The 17794-nt window shown below is 39.0% G+C and overlaps 1 pseudogene; it reads left to right on the forward strand.

Moving 5' to 3' along the window:
• Nucleotides 1–8423: 8423 nt before the first annotated feature.
• On the forward strand, nucleotides 8424–9590 carry LOC121164587 (annotated as a pseudogene).
• The last annotated feature ends 8204 nt before the right edge of the window (nucleotides 9591–17794 follow it).

Genomic DNA, 17794 nt, shown 5'->3' on the forward strand with positions numbered 1-17794 from the left:
CTCTGAGATAAAAAAAAATCTCAGAGAAAAAAGTTCTCCTATATACTGAAAACTTGCAAAAAAAAAATTACACAGTGGAAGCTCTTGCCACACGTACCAATGCAACTGTTCGCTACAATGGAATAATCACTTTGATGTGTATATCCCAATACCATGTCGGACACTAGAATATCAATTTTGGAGATACACATGCAGCTCAAGTCAGAGGGCATTTTGGCCAAAGACATCAGAGGCCCTGGAACATTCTCCGAACTTCACTTGGCTGACATGGAGACATGGGGAAAATGTCCAGAAAGATAAAATTGGAAAGGGAGCCAGAGAAACAGCAGCATATTCCAGTGAGGAAGAAAGGAGGAAATATTTGTGAATTTTAAAGTAGAATAGCAAAATACATGTTGTTGAAGAGTGAACATGTCAAAAACTCCTAAGAATCCCAGATAATCCAAAATTCTGACTTGAGCAATAGGGTTGCTTCCTGTCATGACATATGGTTGGAAACAGATTTTTTCTAAAGAGACAGACTTGAACACATTGGAAATTGGTGTGGTGTGTGTGTGTGTGTGTGTGTGTGTGTGTGTTGTGTGTGTGTGTGTGTGTGTGTGTGTGTGTGTGTAGCCTGACAAGGAGTTTTCAGGATACTTCAAAAAGTTCATGGAAAAGAGAATTTAAAAAGTAAGTTTATTGGGATCCAAAAGAATTTTTAAATCCATGCAAACAAAGGGTCTTCCAAAAACTCATAAAGTACACATATTTTTTAAATTATGCATGAATTTCAAAGCATTTTTGTAAGAAAATAAACTTTCAATTCTACTTTCCCACAAACTTCTTGAAGTACCTTCACATCATTTTAGAAAAAGTGTTCTCAGAATTAGCAGGAGCTGGTTGTGAAAATAAGAGGAAACACAGAATAGGGAGGGGGCTGGAAGAGCATAGGCCTTCGTACCCAATGCTGAAGAGAATTCACAATGAGACTGAGAAATTCAAGGCAGGAGAAGTAGAAGGAAGAACTCCAGACACGGAGTGAAGACACCTCCCGACTTGGCTAGAGGCAAGGGAGAGGTGCAGCAGGTGGCTCTGGGAAATACAGGGAGAACAAAGAAGGCTGCCGCTGAAGGCGACGATGCTGTGCTGTCTGTTCATTTAAAAGGAGGGGAGTCAGGCACTGTATTATACGGAGGAGGGGCGTGCATTGACGTGGTAAGGACAGAACAACTGAGAATGGAAGAACCAGGGGGTCTGGATCAAGAGCCGAGCCCTTCCAGGGCCTTCAAGAACCCCACCTTGGTCAGCAGTGGATTATCTACTGCTTGGGAGCCACTGGGAGTGTGTATCCAGGCAAAGTGGTGTGACTACTGTGCAAATCAATTTGTGATACCACAAACATTCTTATGAAAATGATGGTGTTTCCAGTGATTACATTTGTAATGCACAGCAATTTGGGTTTATATTAAATTTTCACAATCTACAGAAACAAGAACAGCAAATACAGGCTCTGGTTGCCCCCTGCCGAGCCTTACTGTGGCCGCATTGGAGCTCAACACCATAGACACTGAGACTAGCAAAGTGACTTTCCCGCAGGGAGTAGGGGGAGGGACACCCGTACCGTGAGCATGCTTCAATATTCTTTGTTTCTTCAACATGTCAAAATAACATAGGATGTATTTTTTAAGCTCCTTGACAGTCGTGTGTTTTCTCAGATTTGTATCAGAAATGTAAGGAGCTACATCCCATCAAGAGGCATGATGAGTAGACCAGCCCCAGTGGCACAGTAATGAACTGCTCCTCTGTCATTGTATGGAAAACATCAACTCAGTATTTAATTAATAACTGAGATGAGGGCTTCAACCTGCTTCAAGATTTCCAAACAATAAAGATACAGCCATACTCATCAACTTGACCCACTAAAGAGATTATGAAGAGAGAGAAAAGAGCAGTATTTCCACTCCAGGCAGAACACTTCATTAAAAACAATCCTCAATAAATATTGAAACAAAGGTACTTCCTTCTCATTTACCGGCAACCTGCTCACCTTGCACTCACTGGTATGTTCAATGGCCAGTTTGTTCGCAGTACTTATAACTACCCACGTTCTTTCTTAAGTGGTCAGAAAGATGATCACAGAACAAGGTCTCCTATTGAAAAACATGCAACACTACACTCTAAATACATGCAAGGGAAATGGACTGCATCGTTAGATCAGATCAAAGAAGACAAAAATTCAATCCCACTGAGAGAAAGAATCAAAGCAGCAAACTAAACATCAGTCTCATTTTCCCCAGTGCATAAAATCGGTATACTGATAATTAAAGGGTAGAGGCAGAGAATTTGGAACAAAACGTCACGGGAAGCGACTGCAGTGTACAGAATCTTTACCGATGCCACCCAGAGAAATCCCTATTTCTTCCAATCATGGTCAAGCATCCCAGAACTACTGGAGCCAGATCCACTGATTTTGCCATAAATTTAGAGTGAAATTACTTTTTTTAACATCTAAGGTTTAAACAAGAATGGAAACACCAACACAAAGGTTAAACTGCCCAGAGTGCAGACAGAAGACAGCCGCAGCTCTGCTTGTCCGCTAATCATATATATTCTATACAAAAACTCAACTTCCTCTGTGTTCAGAAAACTTAATAATGGGTAGAATTACAGAAGAGGAAAGAAACTTAAGTTTCACAACAGAACTTTTAGAAAGTATGAAAACATACAATGTTTGTCACCTGAGTCTCTTGCATGGGGACTTTTATTTGGAATTCCAAATGATAACCAATGTAAATGTCTCAATTATTTTAAGAACAATTTCTCATGATTTTTAACCCATAAACTGAATAAATGCTTTGGTTAGAGAGTGATTTTATATACTAAGAAGAAATATGTTAAGGTTCACGATGATCAAGATAGCAGCTTGGCTAATATATTCTGAAAGCCAAACTCACAACACTGTCAGTACGCTGCTGTTTCCTCCTTCGGGAATACCATGGTTTTGTGAACTCCAAAGCACACAGGTACAAAGTGATAAAATTTACAAATGTAATGGCTTCTAAGGCAATCTGGATTAAAATACATTGATACTCTACAAACTATGTACAAACATATGAGTTGTCTTGGCATGTATGTATGTATAAATATGTTGTATAGTTGTATATCTTGGGGGTGGGGATTGTATCTTTTTTCATTTCAAATAATTTACTTTATTTCTGTGTTTTCATTTTTTATATCCAAAAATGAAGATACTAGTCCATTATAAGTGTAGAAGAGCCCAAAGTCTTAATAACACACTTGGGCTGAATTTAACACTAAGTCTATATTCATTTAAATTATTATTATATTTATAATACTGCAAAATCCAGTTTATTTTTAAGATTAAAAATTTATTGTAATATGTACACAAACTTGTGTAATCTGGACCAAAATAGTTACTCAACAAAGCATTATCCATACAAGAATTGTGTGTATCAAACCCAGCGCAATAACCTAGTGGCTAAATCCTCACCTTGCACATGCCAGGATCCCCTGTGGATGCTGGTTTATGTCCCTGCTGCTCCACTTCCCATCCAGCTCCCTGCTTGTGGCCTGGGAAAGCAGTCAAGGACAGCCCAAAGCCTTGGGACCCTGCACCTGCGTGGGAGACCTGGAAGAAGCTCCTGGCTTCTGGCTTCTGGCTTCAGATCAGATCAGCTCCAGCTGTTACAGCCACTCAGGGAGTGGATGGAAGATTTTTCTCTCTGTCTCTTCTTCTCTCTGAAAATCTTTCTAATAAGAACAAATAAAAGTGACTGTATCTTTCCATCTTTAACCAGCCCTTTAACAGTTCCTTAACCTTTCTAATCAGTGAATACATTCTAAATGGTCTTAAATTCCTGGTAACACAATACAAAAAAAGCAAGACTTATATGGGGCCTAAGGATCTACAGGAATTATTGAAAAAAGAATGCAGAGTTAGGTGGCCCCACCCAACGCAAATCCTCTCACAAGCTCTACGTCACTAACTGATGCACGCACCAGGGACATTCTAGAGAAAAGGGAGGTCATCACATTAGTGAGCAGTGCTACAATTTTAGATATGTCTTAGCACATCACTGTTTTTCTAAATAAAAACAAATGTTTCAAACTATCTTAACTGCCTGATGAAAATGTTTTGGAAATAATTAGGAAAGGAATAGCTTAGATGCCTTATATCTTTCCTAACACAATCATATCACAGTTATTTAGCCCTGAGTGAAAGGGTGAGATTTCTCCATGGAGTCACGAGATGAACAGAAGCCAGATGCCCTTGGTTTGATCATCAAATCTAGCGGTTTTATGCTGCTGAATGTCACATGTCTAGTGCCTCACCTATAATACAGACCTAAGTCTCAAAAGACTGGATTGAGAAGGTGTATAGCTCAATCCTCATTTCCCATAAATATCTACAGTTCCATCCCAGTATCTCATAAATGTCTACAGCTCAATCCTAACATACTATAAATGTCTACAGCTCAATCCACACATTCTGTTTGTATCTACAGGTCAACTCTGACATCCCATAAATGTCTACAGCCTAATCCAATTATTAGAGAACTGCTACTAATTTGTGTGTCTTTATTTCTATTTTATATATTTGAATGGGGTTTTAGTCTACATTCTTTGTAGTTTTGTACACTCATCAACATTTTATACAAGTTTAGAATGCCCACATATTTTTAGGAATAGTATATGATGTTTCCTGTAAATGTATTTTTAATGGCCACATAGTGTTTATCTTATGGGTAGATCATAAACCATTTAACCAAGTCATATTTCAAAGATTTGCATTTGTTGCTGTCACTATTTTCAAGTAAGACTGATATAAGGAACTCCCGAGCTTCGATAACTGTCAAATTATAGTCAATCCTGTTTGATTTGTATACTCATCCATTCCCCATATAACTCTCAGAAGTTGTTGTCAATCCACTCATTATTTTATTTATATAATTTTCACAGTATACCTTTACAAAATAAGAATTTTGTTCAACATAACCACAACATCATAGTCCCACCCAAATTGTCAAGAGTCATTCTTTCATGTCATCAGCTCCTGAAGCAGAAATCAAGAATCCTTCACCCTCAGGGTCAGAGAGAGATGGCTGCTACATCAGGTGCTCTGGCAATTGTGCTCCACTGAGACACCACCTTAAACAGCTGTTCACATACCTCGCCACATTCAGAACTGCAGAGGCCAGATAAAAGCTCACAGTGCCTGGGCTTAGCACAATAACCACCAAGGACAGCAATGAAACCAACAGCAAGGAAAGACATATTCTTGCCACCCTTTTCTCAGGCACCTGAGACCGGAGAGACACACCTCCAACTTAGGAAAGGGAAAGGGAATTAAGATAAGATCACAGACTTGAAACCCAGTGTAGGCCTCGCATGACCTAAATCAGATTTTGACAGTATCTAACAGCCTATGGCCCCAGGATCTTACATGAAAATTGAGTTTTGGGGCCTTGCTTGGTCAAGTAGATAATAGACTGCTTCCACTGACCCTCCAACATCCTCCAGACAGTACAGTAAGATTCCAGTTGAAGCAGAGTAAGGCAGCAAAGTGAACTTTGGATGAATTATGCCTTCAGGATCACAGCCAGACCCACGGTGAGACACAGAACCACATGCAGGCCAAAGGTCTCTACCCCTGGGTCAGTGTTTACACATGATGCCTCTAGACATGTCATAGCATAGAGACATGTACTAGGGTTGGACAAGCTATTTTGCTTAGATTGTACATCAGAGATGTGGCTAAGTCCCAAATGAATACCAGCCTTAGATACAGAAGGATTGCTTTTGTTGCTTTTTCAACCTTGAACAGATATCAAACAACCACAAGACTCTGTGGAATTCAGTGTGTCTGGTCAGTAAAGCCCAGCAACTTGCAGACCCTACCAGTCTGCATCACCAGGCCAATATTAGCAGATAGAAGCTCTGGACTTGCCTCAATGCCATGTGGACTCCTGTACGTCAGTTGATTTATACATATTCCAGCCAATATAATCTGTGTCTAGTTGCAATGACAAGAGGCTGTTAGTTCCTTCAGCTGACAGCTCATGGCAGTATGGACTTTGTAAGCTGTGGCATTCATGTGTGACCTAGCATTAAGTGTTGGTTTTCACAATACTAGATAAGGGGCAAAGCCCAGCCCCAGTCAAAGGATTGTAGAAATGGAATTGTAGAAATGGAATACTACTGTTCAGACATTTTCTTAGTTCATTCTGAACAATACATCTAAATATTTGAGACAAAATAGGGTTTGGGGCATCCACTAGGAAAGAAACAGTAATAGCAAACCAACAACAACAGACTTGCAAAAATCTTAACTTAGATGCTGTCTAGTGCTAGGTAGTACACTTGTCCAAAGCTCAGAGAAAATAAAAGACTGTTTAGCACTTCCACAAGGACAGTCACCAACAAACTGGATCATCAAGAGTAGAAAAAACAACCTTTCACTATGCATGCAATGTTGTATATCAACAAGAATCAAGACTTATACCCTCACCTCGCAAACAAAATAAGGGGTCAGAAAACAGCCAGGTAAGGAGTGACATCAGCAATGGCTTCTCGGTCTGTGGCTAAGATCAAGTGTTTACAAACTGTTAGATGAAAAAGTTAAAATATCTGTTATGTCAATCAGTGAGGTTCAAGAAGACAAAGGAAAATTATTTAATCTTCTAACAGATATTTCAGAGATGGAAAAATATTCTAAAAAATATCACAGAAGTTAAGTCAGCTCAGCTTCAATAAGCGACACACCAACAGAGGAGCAAGTCAAACAGAAGAAAGCATGACTGATCTTGAAGAGAGGCTACTTGGAAATGCACAATCAGAGAAGAAAAAAGTTAAAAGTAATCAAGAAGAAAGTTTATCGGAAACGTGAGGCTACATGAAAAGAGCAAATATCTGAGTTACTGGGGTTCAAGATAAACTTGAAAATTATCAAAGAGAAGGAAGAAAGAACAGATATCAGGAAAAGAAAGTCTTAGATCATTCAGCAAGGTTTAATTCAATCAGTTCTGCCCAAAGATGCACTAAAATCAAGCTCCTGCAGTTAATGGTGGGTGGGTGGGGATTCCTGGCAGGAGGGAGGATAGGGCGGAAAGTCACTATGCTCCTAAAGCTGCATTGTGGAGTGTGTGATATTCACTCATATAAAAGTTGAAAAGTTTCTGAAAAATTATAGAATAAGTTAACAGCACATAATATCATCTCAACTTTCTTAATGGCAAGACTTAAAACCACAAATCATACAGGCTTGGAATAAGAACGAGATTTTTACAACGTTGAAGAAAAAAAACTTGAAAATCAAGAATCCTGTGCCCAGCAAAACTGTAATTTACATATAAAGGAATGCCAAAAAAAAACCTCATAAGATAAAGAAAAGCTGAGAGTATTTGTAACTACCAGATCAGTCTTACTAAAATTTTTCAAGAGAATTATTTAAACTAAAAGAGATATTAAAGAGTAAGAAGACGTAGGGGCAGGCATTCGATGCAACAGATCTGGATTTACTTCTGATTCCAAATTCCTGCTGATATAAATCCTGGGAGGAAGAGGTGAGAGCTCATGGACTTGAATCCAGGCTACTCACACAGAAAGCCTGGGAAATTCCAGACGTTAGGATTTGGCCTGCTTCCAGACGTTAGGATTCAGCTGCTGTGGGAGGTTCAGGGGATGAACCAGAAGATGAACAAATCTCTGTCTGTGTCTCACTATCTTGCGAATGAAAATGAATAAAAGTGGTGAGACTAATTTCTACTTGAGATGCCATACCCATAACTGGAGAGCCTACTTTGAGCTCAGGCTACTCTGTTTCAGACCCAATTTCTTTGAATGCATATATTGGGAGGCAGCAAATGTTGGTTCAAGTGCTTGCATATCTGCCACAAGCAGAAAGACCAAACCTGAACTTCAGCCCTGCTTCAATGCATTTGAGAAGAGAATCAGTAAACAAAAGGTCTCTTGGGCTGGCGCAGTGACTCAGTGGCTAAATCCTCGCTTTGCAAGCACCAGGATCCCATCTGGGCACCAGTTGTTTCCCAGCTGCTTCATTTCCCATCCAGCTCCCCCTTGTGGGCTGGGAAAGCAGTAGAGAATGGCCCAAACTTCTGACCTGCACCGGCTTGGAAGACACAGAAGAAGCTCCTGGTTCCTGGCTTTGGATCAGCTCAGTTTCAGTTGTTGCAGCTGATTAGGGAGTGAACCAGCAAGATGGAAGACCTTTTTCTCTGTGTTTCCTCTCTGTAAATCTGCCTTTGTAATAAAAATAACTAAATTTTTGGGGAAAAAAAAGTCTCTCAAAGCCTGTCTGTCTCTCTCCCTTCCCCCACAAGCAAAAACGAAATAAAATGTATTTTTAAAAAAGAAAGTCTCGGTCGGTCCTCTAGCCGCCTGCTGCCCTCCGCCCGCCCACCATGGATCCCCGCAAAGTGAACGAGCTGCGGGCCTTCGTGAACTTATGCAAGCAGGATCCGAACGTGCTGCACATGGAGGAAATGCGCTTCCTCAGCGAGTGGGTGGAGAGCATGGGCGGAAAGTGCCACCTGCAATCATAAAGCTAAATCAGAGGAAAATATCAAGGAAGAAAAAGCAGATGGTAAGAAGGCAGAGGAAAACATCGAGGTGGACAAGCCGTCCAGTGAGGAGAGTGACCTAGAAATCGACAACGAAGGTGTGATTGAGCCGGACACTGATGCCCCTCAGGAAATGGGAGATGAAAATGCGGACATAACCGAGGACATGATGGATCAGGCAAATGAGAAGAAGGGGGCTGCCATCGAAGCCCTGAATGACGGGGAGCTTCAGAAAGCTATTGATCTGTTCACGGATGCCATCAAGCTGAATCCTCGCTTGGCCATCCTGTATGCAAAGAGAGCAAGTGTCTTCGCCAAATTACAGAAACCAAATGCTGCCATCCGAGACTGTGACAGAGCCATTGAAATCAACCCTGACTCGGCCCAGCCTTACAAGTGGCGCGGGAAAGCACACAGACTTCTGGGCCATTGGGAAGAAGCAGCCCATGATCTGGCCCTTGCCTGTAAACTGGATTATGATGAAGATGCTAGTGCGATGCTGAAAGACGAAGATGCTAGTGCAATGCTGAAAGAAGTTCAGCCAAGGGCCCAGAAAATTGCAGAACATCGGAGGAAGTATGAGCGAAAACGTGAAGAGCGAGAGATCAAAGAAAAAATGGAAAGAGGTAAAAAGGCCCGAGAGGAGCACGAGCGAGCACAGAGGGAGGAAGACCCAGACGACAGTCAGGAGCGCAATATGGCTCTTTTCCAGGTGGCTTTCCTGGGGGGGTGCCTGGTGGCTTTCCTGGAGGAATGCCTGGAATGGCAGGGGGGGGTGCCTGGAATGGCAGGCATGCCTGGACTCAATGAAATCCTCAGTGACCCTGAGGTTCTTGCAGCCATGCAGGATCCAGAAGTTATGGTGGCTTTCCAAGATGTGGCCAGAACCCAGCAAATATGTCAAAGTATCAGAACAACCCCAAAGTTATGAATCTCATCAGTAAATTGTCAGCCAAATTTGGAGGTCAAGCATTAATGCCCTTCCAACAAAGCCCTTCTGAAGGATAAGCAGCCTGGTCACCTAATGGATGTCGCAATAATACAAACCAGTATACCTCCCACCTGGCTGAGAGCTGGCTGTGAGGTCATGGCCCAGTCCTCTGCACCGAACGCAGCTGAAGCATTTGACAGTGGTTTGCCATTAGGGCATTCATCCAGATAATGTTTTACTACTAGGAATTATAAACTTTAAGTTTTTTAAACCTTAAAAATATTTAAAACAAATTAAAAAGGTGTTAATTCCTCCATTTTTCTTTGCTAATCATTTTGGGATTTTTTCCTTTGACTCACTGGGCAAGGAAAATACACAAGAACAGAAGATAGACTGCTCTAATATGAGTGGAATAAAGATTTATTAGATGGCAGCGTATATATATATATATATATCATTTAAATAGATGGCAGTTTAGTTGGGTAAATGGTTACTGAAGCATTTTATCTTTTTAAATGCTTTATTCTTCAAAAATGAAATGATTTATTTCGATAAAGCTATAGGGACCACGAGTGTTTCAGTATGACTTGGGTAAGGACTGGAAGTCCTTGGCAGGGTGGCGGTCTGTCACTGCGTTGCGCACCTACACCTCAGGCAGGGCACACTGGAGTCTACACTGTGGGGAAGGGGTACTGCAACAGCTGGGTTCCTCAGCTCTGCTTGTCCAGTGTGTCAAGTAAATTCTTCATCATTTTCATGTAGAGGAGATAAAAGACTGTTTTTTATATAATTCTGTTTAAAATTGCCTTTCCTGATAAAAGCTACCCAACTCTGTTTTCTGTTTGTCACATTTTCCCTTCATCTTCTTTTCCACTAGCAGCCTCACCAGTGTTCCCGTGTACAACAGAATTGTACAAGCATAGTTAATGCTGGTTTAATCTCATGTAGTACACGTGGTGATTCTAGGGAAATGCCTGTAACAGCCATGATTTCCTACTTGGCACAAGGTTACCTACGTAAGTGTTTGCAGTTCTGACAACACGTTGTATCAGAAGACAGGAGGAGGGAATCTCCTTGAGTATTGGACACACCTACTGCAGTTGAGTTCATCTTGTGCTGTTGACCTTCATATTTTGAATAGCAGAAGATTTGAATGACTTCACACGTGGAGAGGAGTCTAATTCTTGATTCAATCTTAAATTGCCAAAAAAAAAAAGTTATGAGTTGTTGATACTCAGTCTATCTTCCTATTCATCGTTTCTTTAAATAACTCAACCATATCACCGCCTCTGCCTTTCTCCCTCCTTCCTCCAAAGATACGGAAAATGAGGATAAATCCCAGGAAGTGTATTACTAAAATGGCACCCCTCTGACATCTTCAGGTTCCTACCCTTTGCTCTTCACAAGCAGATGGAAATGGCATCTGTTATACTGATGAGAAAAAGTGTATGCTAAGAGAGCATGGTTTTTATAAATCTGTTAAAACACTAAACTTGCATTTGGGCTTGCCAGCATTCTTTTTGTTAATATGTGTTCTCCTTTCTCAAAATTTCCAATGTGTGCTGTGCTTAACTCGAGAAGACCAGTTTAACCTGGATTCCTTACTGGATTTCATTATGTTACCTGAGTATATTCTAGTATTTCCATATTGGCTTAGACAGGCAAAAGTAAACTTGTTTTTCTGGAAATGTGTTCATGTTCTTTCAGACTTTTGAATTCCACAAATAAGAAATTGTCTTCATTTTCATAAAGATTTAGCATCACTTCTAATCAAACCAGAGACATTTCTGTTCTTGTACTGATGCTGAGTCAAGAAGGTGGAGTTTGCTTCTGCTTAAAATTACTGGATATTTCTAGTTATGTCAAAATAAAACACAATCTCAAAAAAAAAAAAATGTCTCAAATGGTGGAAAACTCACTGGCAAAAGTAACCTACTTCCATACCAGCAGGTGCTGTTAGCAGAGTTCTGAAAGAAGGCCAATGTCACTGGAGTTAGGAGGAACCTCAATGTGGTTTGCATTTGTATTTCCCTGATAGCTAGGCAGCCTGAGCATTTTTCATGTCTATCAACCATTTGAATTTGTTCTTTTGAAAAATGTCCGTTTATTTCCTTTGCCCATTTCTTCACTGGTTGTTTGTTTTGCTGTCACTAAATTTCTGAAGCTCTTTGTAAATCCTGGATATTAGTTCCCTACTGGTTGTGTAGTGTGAAAAGATTTTCTTCCATTCTGTTGGTTGCTCCTTTACTTTGTTGATCATCTCCTTTCCTATGCAGAAGTTTTAGTTTGATGCAGTCCCATTTGTTTATTTTGGCTTTGACTGCCTGTGCTTTTAGTGACTTTTCTAGAAGTGTTTCCCAATTCCTATATCTTTGGAGAGTGCTTCCTATGTTTTCTTCCAAAAATTTGATAGGGAGAAAGGTACCCAAGGTACCTTTGGTGGGAATGTAGGCTAGTACAACCACTATGGAAGTCAGTATGGAGAGTGCTAAGAGAACTGAAAATTGACCTGCCATATGACCCAGCTGCCCCTCTGTTAGGAATATATCCAAATGAAAGGAAATTTGCATGTGAGAAAGGCATTTGTAATTCCTATATTCGCAGCAACACAATCTACAATAGCAAAGACATGGAAACAACCCAGATGTTCATCAAAAGAGGAGTGAATAAAGAAGTAGTGATACATCTACTCCATGGAATAATTGACTCATTACACAATTGCACTGTTTGTTTCAGGAAGGTCTTCGATTGTAATTTTCATTTCTTCAGTGACACATTGGTCATTCAGTAGCATGCTATTTAACTCTATGTTGTAAATTTTCCATTTTTCTTTCTGTTGTTGATTTTGTTTATGGCTTTTCATTTAAGGGATGTATAGTAACTGTGTACTAGAGACTACCACATACAGATGTGAAGATACAATTCAGTGTGCATCTGTACTTCCAAATCAAAGATGGATTCCCAATACAACTGTTGAATATATCTTGACAACAGGATGCTGAACTCCCTGCCATTGTCCATGACTACAATGTCAGCACAGAACTAAACAGCGGAATGACAGATTGAAGGACTATATTATTGTATGACATGGGGGAAGCTATTGGGGAGGAAAGAGGATTTGGGGAAGGAGGAAAGGAAATCTTGGAGCCTATGGAATTGTGTTAGGGAATAATATAATATAATATAATATAATATAATATAATATAATACAAGACAAAAAAAGTAACTATACAGAGAAATTTAGAATGCTCTCAAAATGAAGTCATGGCATATAAACTATTTATACCTTTATATACTGAAGACTAAAAAATAAAACAAGAACAAAGTATCAGCAATAGGGGCCAGTTTTGTGGCTGCCTTAGATGTTAACATTACATATGAACAGCGGATCAAACTCCAGATGCTTACCTCTAGTTAGCACCCTGAGAAGATGTCTGGGAAAGCAGTGGAAGGTAATCCAAGTATTTGGGCCTCTACCACTCATGGGAAAGAAAAGGATGGTACTCCAGACTCCTGGCCATTGAGGCCTCCTGGAGTGTGGACTCCTGATTGAAAGCTCGCTCACTCTCTTTCTCTCCCTATTTCTGCCTTTCTCTATAACTTTGCCTTTTAAATAAACAAGTCACAACATCCAAATAGATGTACTTGTAAACAAATAGATATATTACTAAGTAAGTATATACAAATAGCCTAAAAAATGAACTATGCAATAGAGACTTGCATATCAATAAGTGATAATACATTGTAGCACACATTTCTACTCCTGTATAAAACAAGGACTACTAATGTAACAGTTAAATATGCCTTGACAATATAATTCCAGATTTTTTACCTTGTCTGTACCTATAATACTACAATGTACTCAATTAGCAAAATGTTAAACTTGCAACAGTTACTAAAAGACTGCATTACTGTAATAATACGAGGTAAAATGATGAGAAGAGGAAAGGAAGTAGGATGAGGGCAAGAGAAAGAGGGGAATCCTTATATCTATAAGTTCTACCAATTAGTTAAAATAGAACTAACACCAATAGTGCTTAAACTATTTTAAAATTAGCATGGGAAATTATTCCAAAATTATTCTGTGAAGCCAGTGTGGCCTTGGTACCAAAACCAAGCAATGCACTACACAAATAAGAGTCATTGGACAATATCCTTAATGAGCAAAAATGCAAAACTTATCAACAAAATGCCAACAAATCAAGCCTAGCAGCACATTAAGTAAGTAACTGAATTTGACTGATATTCATCCCAAGGATGCAAGGATGGTTCAATATGGGCAAATCTATAAATGTGATACACAATACCAACAAAACGAAGGACAAAACTCATGCTTTCACATAAGTTATTCAACAGTGGCACAAAAAAAAATTGTATGAAATTCCTAAGCACCTTGAATAAATTAAGTTTGGAAGAAACACACCTCAACATTAGTAAAGTTATAACTCAACAACTCACATCATACGGAAAGGGAAGAAAACAGAAAACTTTCTCAGATCTGGAACAGAATATCAATGTTCATTTTCATCACTTTTATTCAACAAAATACTGGAACCCTTAGTCAGAAAAATCAAGAAATGAAAAAAAAAATACAGCGCATGTAAGTTAGAAAGGAAGATATCAAACTCTGAATCCTTGAAGATGACATGTTCCTATAGAAAACCCAAGAGTCTACCAAATCTCTATGAGAATGAATAAATTCAACAAAAGACAGGATAAAAAAGAGGTCTACAGAATTTAGTATCTCTGTTTTGTAACAACAGTGAATAATTTTAAAAATCAAAAGGAATCTCATTTCCAATAACTGAAAAAAAATACTGGAACGACATTTAACCAGAGAGGTGAAGTTCTCTACAATGAAAACTACAAGTCCTTATGAATGACACTGAAGAGAACACAAAGAAACAGAAAGACATCCCATTTTCATGGATCCAAAGGATCAATACGGAAAGATATCCCATTTTCATGGATTCAAAGGATCAATATTGCTACAATGTTCAGGCTACTTGAGACAACTTAAAAATGTATTGCAACCTTGGTTCAAACTTGATAAAACTCCACTGAAGTTTGTATGCAACTACAAACCACCTCAAATTACCTAAGTTATCTTGGGAAACAGGAACAAAGAGGGAAGCTTTGCTACGTCTGACTTATTAAATATTTACAAAGCTATAATCATTCAATTTTTCTAATTTTAAAATTACACATAATGTCATATATTGGTAGAAGAGATCCATTGACCCTAGAGGATATAATAGAAACCCTAGAAATAATAACATAAGTCAGTTGAGGTTTGAAAAAGGAACACACTGAAGAAAAGGGTAGACTTTTCAATAAATGATGACTGAAGAGTGTATGTATGCCTGCAGGCAGAAAAATAAAACTAGAACCGAGTATTTCACCATCTGTAAAAATCAACTCAAAATGGATTAAAGACCCAAATTGAAGATCTGGATCTTTGAACTACTATCAGATAATATAGAAAAAAAAAAAGCCTTAGGACATTGAAATGAACATGACTCCTTTTTTTGATCCCAAAAGAACAAGAAATAAAAGGAAAATTTGACAAATGGCACTTCATCAAATTAAGGAATTTCTGCAGGGCAAAAGAAAAATCAAATGCAGAGAAATCTCACAGAATGGGAGAAACTATATATAAGTTGTACATCTATCCAGAGTAAAGAAAAAATTCAATGTTTAAAAAATCGAGTTTAAAAGTTGTAATTAGGTTTCAACAGATATCTCTCAAAAGAAGACACATAAGCAGGTCATCATAGCATGCACCCGCATCTTGTATATTATTTTGTTTCAAACATTGCTCTTAAATTGATATCCAAGAATGAGAAATTCAATGTAGTTTCCACTTCAATGCTTTGCTTTCAATAGGACTAAGCATGCTTTCCTTAAATTTACATTTTTACTTCTTGTAAAGTAAAAAATTTCTTTCATAAGTTTTTGTTGGGTATCTATTTTCTTTTTTTCCCATTTCTCTGTTATATTTTGTGTTCTAGAAACTTGCTACCTTATGAGTGAGTCCTAATGTAAAGAAATGACACATCTGGGACATCTCATTATTCTCTCTGCTGTATTTGCCCAGCCCAATATTTTATCCAAAATGGGCATAACTGACATCTGCAAAATACACTGAACACAAATGTCGTACTGTTTTAGGAATAGTAGCTTAATTCATTACAATGAAAGACTGATGTAACTAGCCTGGTCTATTATTATGCTCAACAAATGATTTTCATTTTAAGTGTGTTTTCTACTTATAATTTAGACATTAATTCCATTAATTTTCCAGTGGCATTATGCTTAAGGAACACAGAATATTATACTAATTATTGTGGCCATAAAAAATCCTGATACCCCCATGTAAAAATTATAGATTCATTTATCTATCACCTTTTTTTCTGTAAGAATAACAAGTTTTTTACTATGGTGACTTTAAGATGTAATAAGGAAGATGACACAGTCAAATTATTATAAAGGATGACTACTGCCATTTAAGAGTTCTGAACCCAAACATGCCACCTGCCTTAGAGCACTCTCTGATGCTAGAATAGATACCTAAAGAAGCAATTATATACCTTATCTGGAAGGTATTGGAAGTCCTGGACTGACATGTGAGACTTTATATTGTGCCAAAATCCAAACCCAAAAATAAATGCTATGAGGAAAAATGGAATATTATCCCAATATAAATTGGAAACATGTAGTATATAAGATTTAATGAAATAGGCAAAGATTATACCCATCTTTTCCTCATTAGCATTCACATTTGCACAGAAGGATCATGAAATATAATTGATGAGCATATAAGTCACATAGGTACAAGAGGTGGTTAAAACTAGTCTTTGCAGTTTCAAGATATATATTATATAATAAAGATAATACAATTTCTCATAAAGAATGAGAAATAAATAAAGGAGGAGAAGAAGAAGAAAGGAAGGGGGTAGGGGCTGGAGTCATGGTGGTGCAGCGGGTTAAGGTGCTGAAATGCCAGCAATCCATGTAGACGCAATGAACACCTAGAGGCAAGCCCCCGCTGGCCCTATCACCCAGGGACCCTGTGAGCCGGCACCCTCAGGATCATATGAGCCAGATGCCATCTGCCACACCAATTTTGGAATAATGATGGAGGGAGCCACCCCCAGCACAGGAAAAATGGTGACAGGGGCACTTGTATGAATCATTAGGAACTGACTGACATAGATGCATTCATTAAGTATGGATGTCATCTTTCTAAAAAACAATTATATTTATTAATTCAAATTATTGATATTTATCTGAAAGGTAGAAAAATCTCTAACATACTGGTTTACAAAATGACTGCAACAGCTGGGCCTGGGCCAGACCCAAGCCAGTGTTCTAGAACTCAATCCAGGCCCTTGTATGAGCGTGCCAAGAGTTAAGAGCTTCATCCATGTCATCCACACAGGTGGCATGAACTCAAGTATTTGGGCCATCCTCCACTCCTTTCTCAGGTGCATTAGTAGGGAGCGAAATCAGAACCGGAGCACCCAGAATTCAAGGCACTGCACATTGGGATGCCTTCATTGAGAGAAGCAGTTTAACCTGTTACACCACAAATCCAGCACCCCTTTCCCTCCCCACTCCCACACACACCTTTTATTTTCATTTTTAACTTTCTTTTACTTATTTGAAAGGCAAATGTGAGAGATCTTCCATCCACTGGTTCACTCACTAACGGTTGTAACAGCCCAAGCTGGGCCAGGCTGAAGCCAGGAGTTTCTTCAAGGTCTTACACATGGGTGCACAAACACAAGCACTAGTGTCATCTTCCAGTGCTTTCCCATGAGCATTAACAGGGAGTGAGATCGTAAGTGGAACAGCTAGAACTTGAACCAGTGCCCATATGGGATGCCAGAGCTGCAAGCAACAGCTTAACCTACTTTGCCACAATGCCAGCCTTCCTCACATGCATTTTCAAACAAGTCTTCCAGATGGTGGTCCATCAAATCAGAGAATATCAAGGCTTGGAGTTGACAAGTGAAGGGGGATAATATATGTTGCTGACAACAAGTAAAGTTTTCTGGAGTGGACATCTGATCTCACATCTTAGACACCATTGGGAGTGCCCAGATTCCATATCTAAGTGATTAGGTTCAAGCCGTAGCTCCACTTCCAATTTTTCTTTCCTGCTAATATATACCTTGGAAGGCAGCAGGCAATCCAGCTAGTCAGGGCCTGATGCTGAGGTTGAAAGAACACACAGTAAATTCAACGTATTCTTAATAAATACATGTATAAAGAAACA

This window comes from Ochotona curzoniae, unplaced genomic scaffold, assembly GCF_017591425.1.
Source record: "Ochotona curzoniae isolate NIBS_2020 unplaced genomic scaffold, NIBS_Ocur_1.0 contig_858, whole genome shotgun sequence".
In the NCBI taxonomy this organism is placed as follows: domain Eukaryota; kingdom Metazoa; phylum Chordata; class Mammalia; order Lagomorpha; family Ochotonidae; genus Ochotona; species Ochotona curzoniae.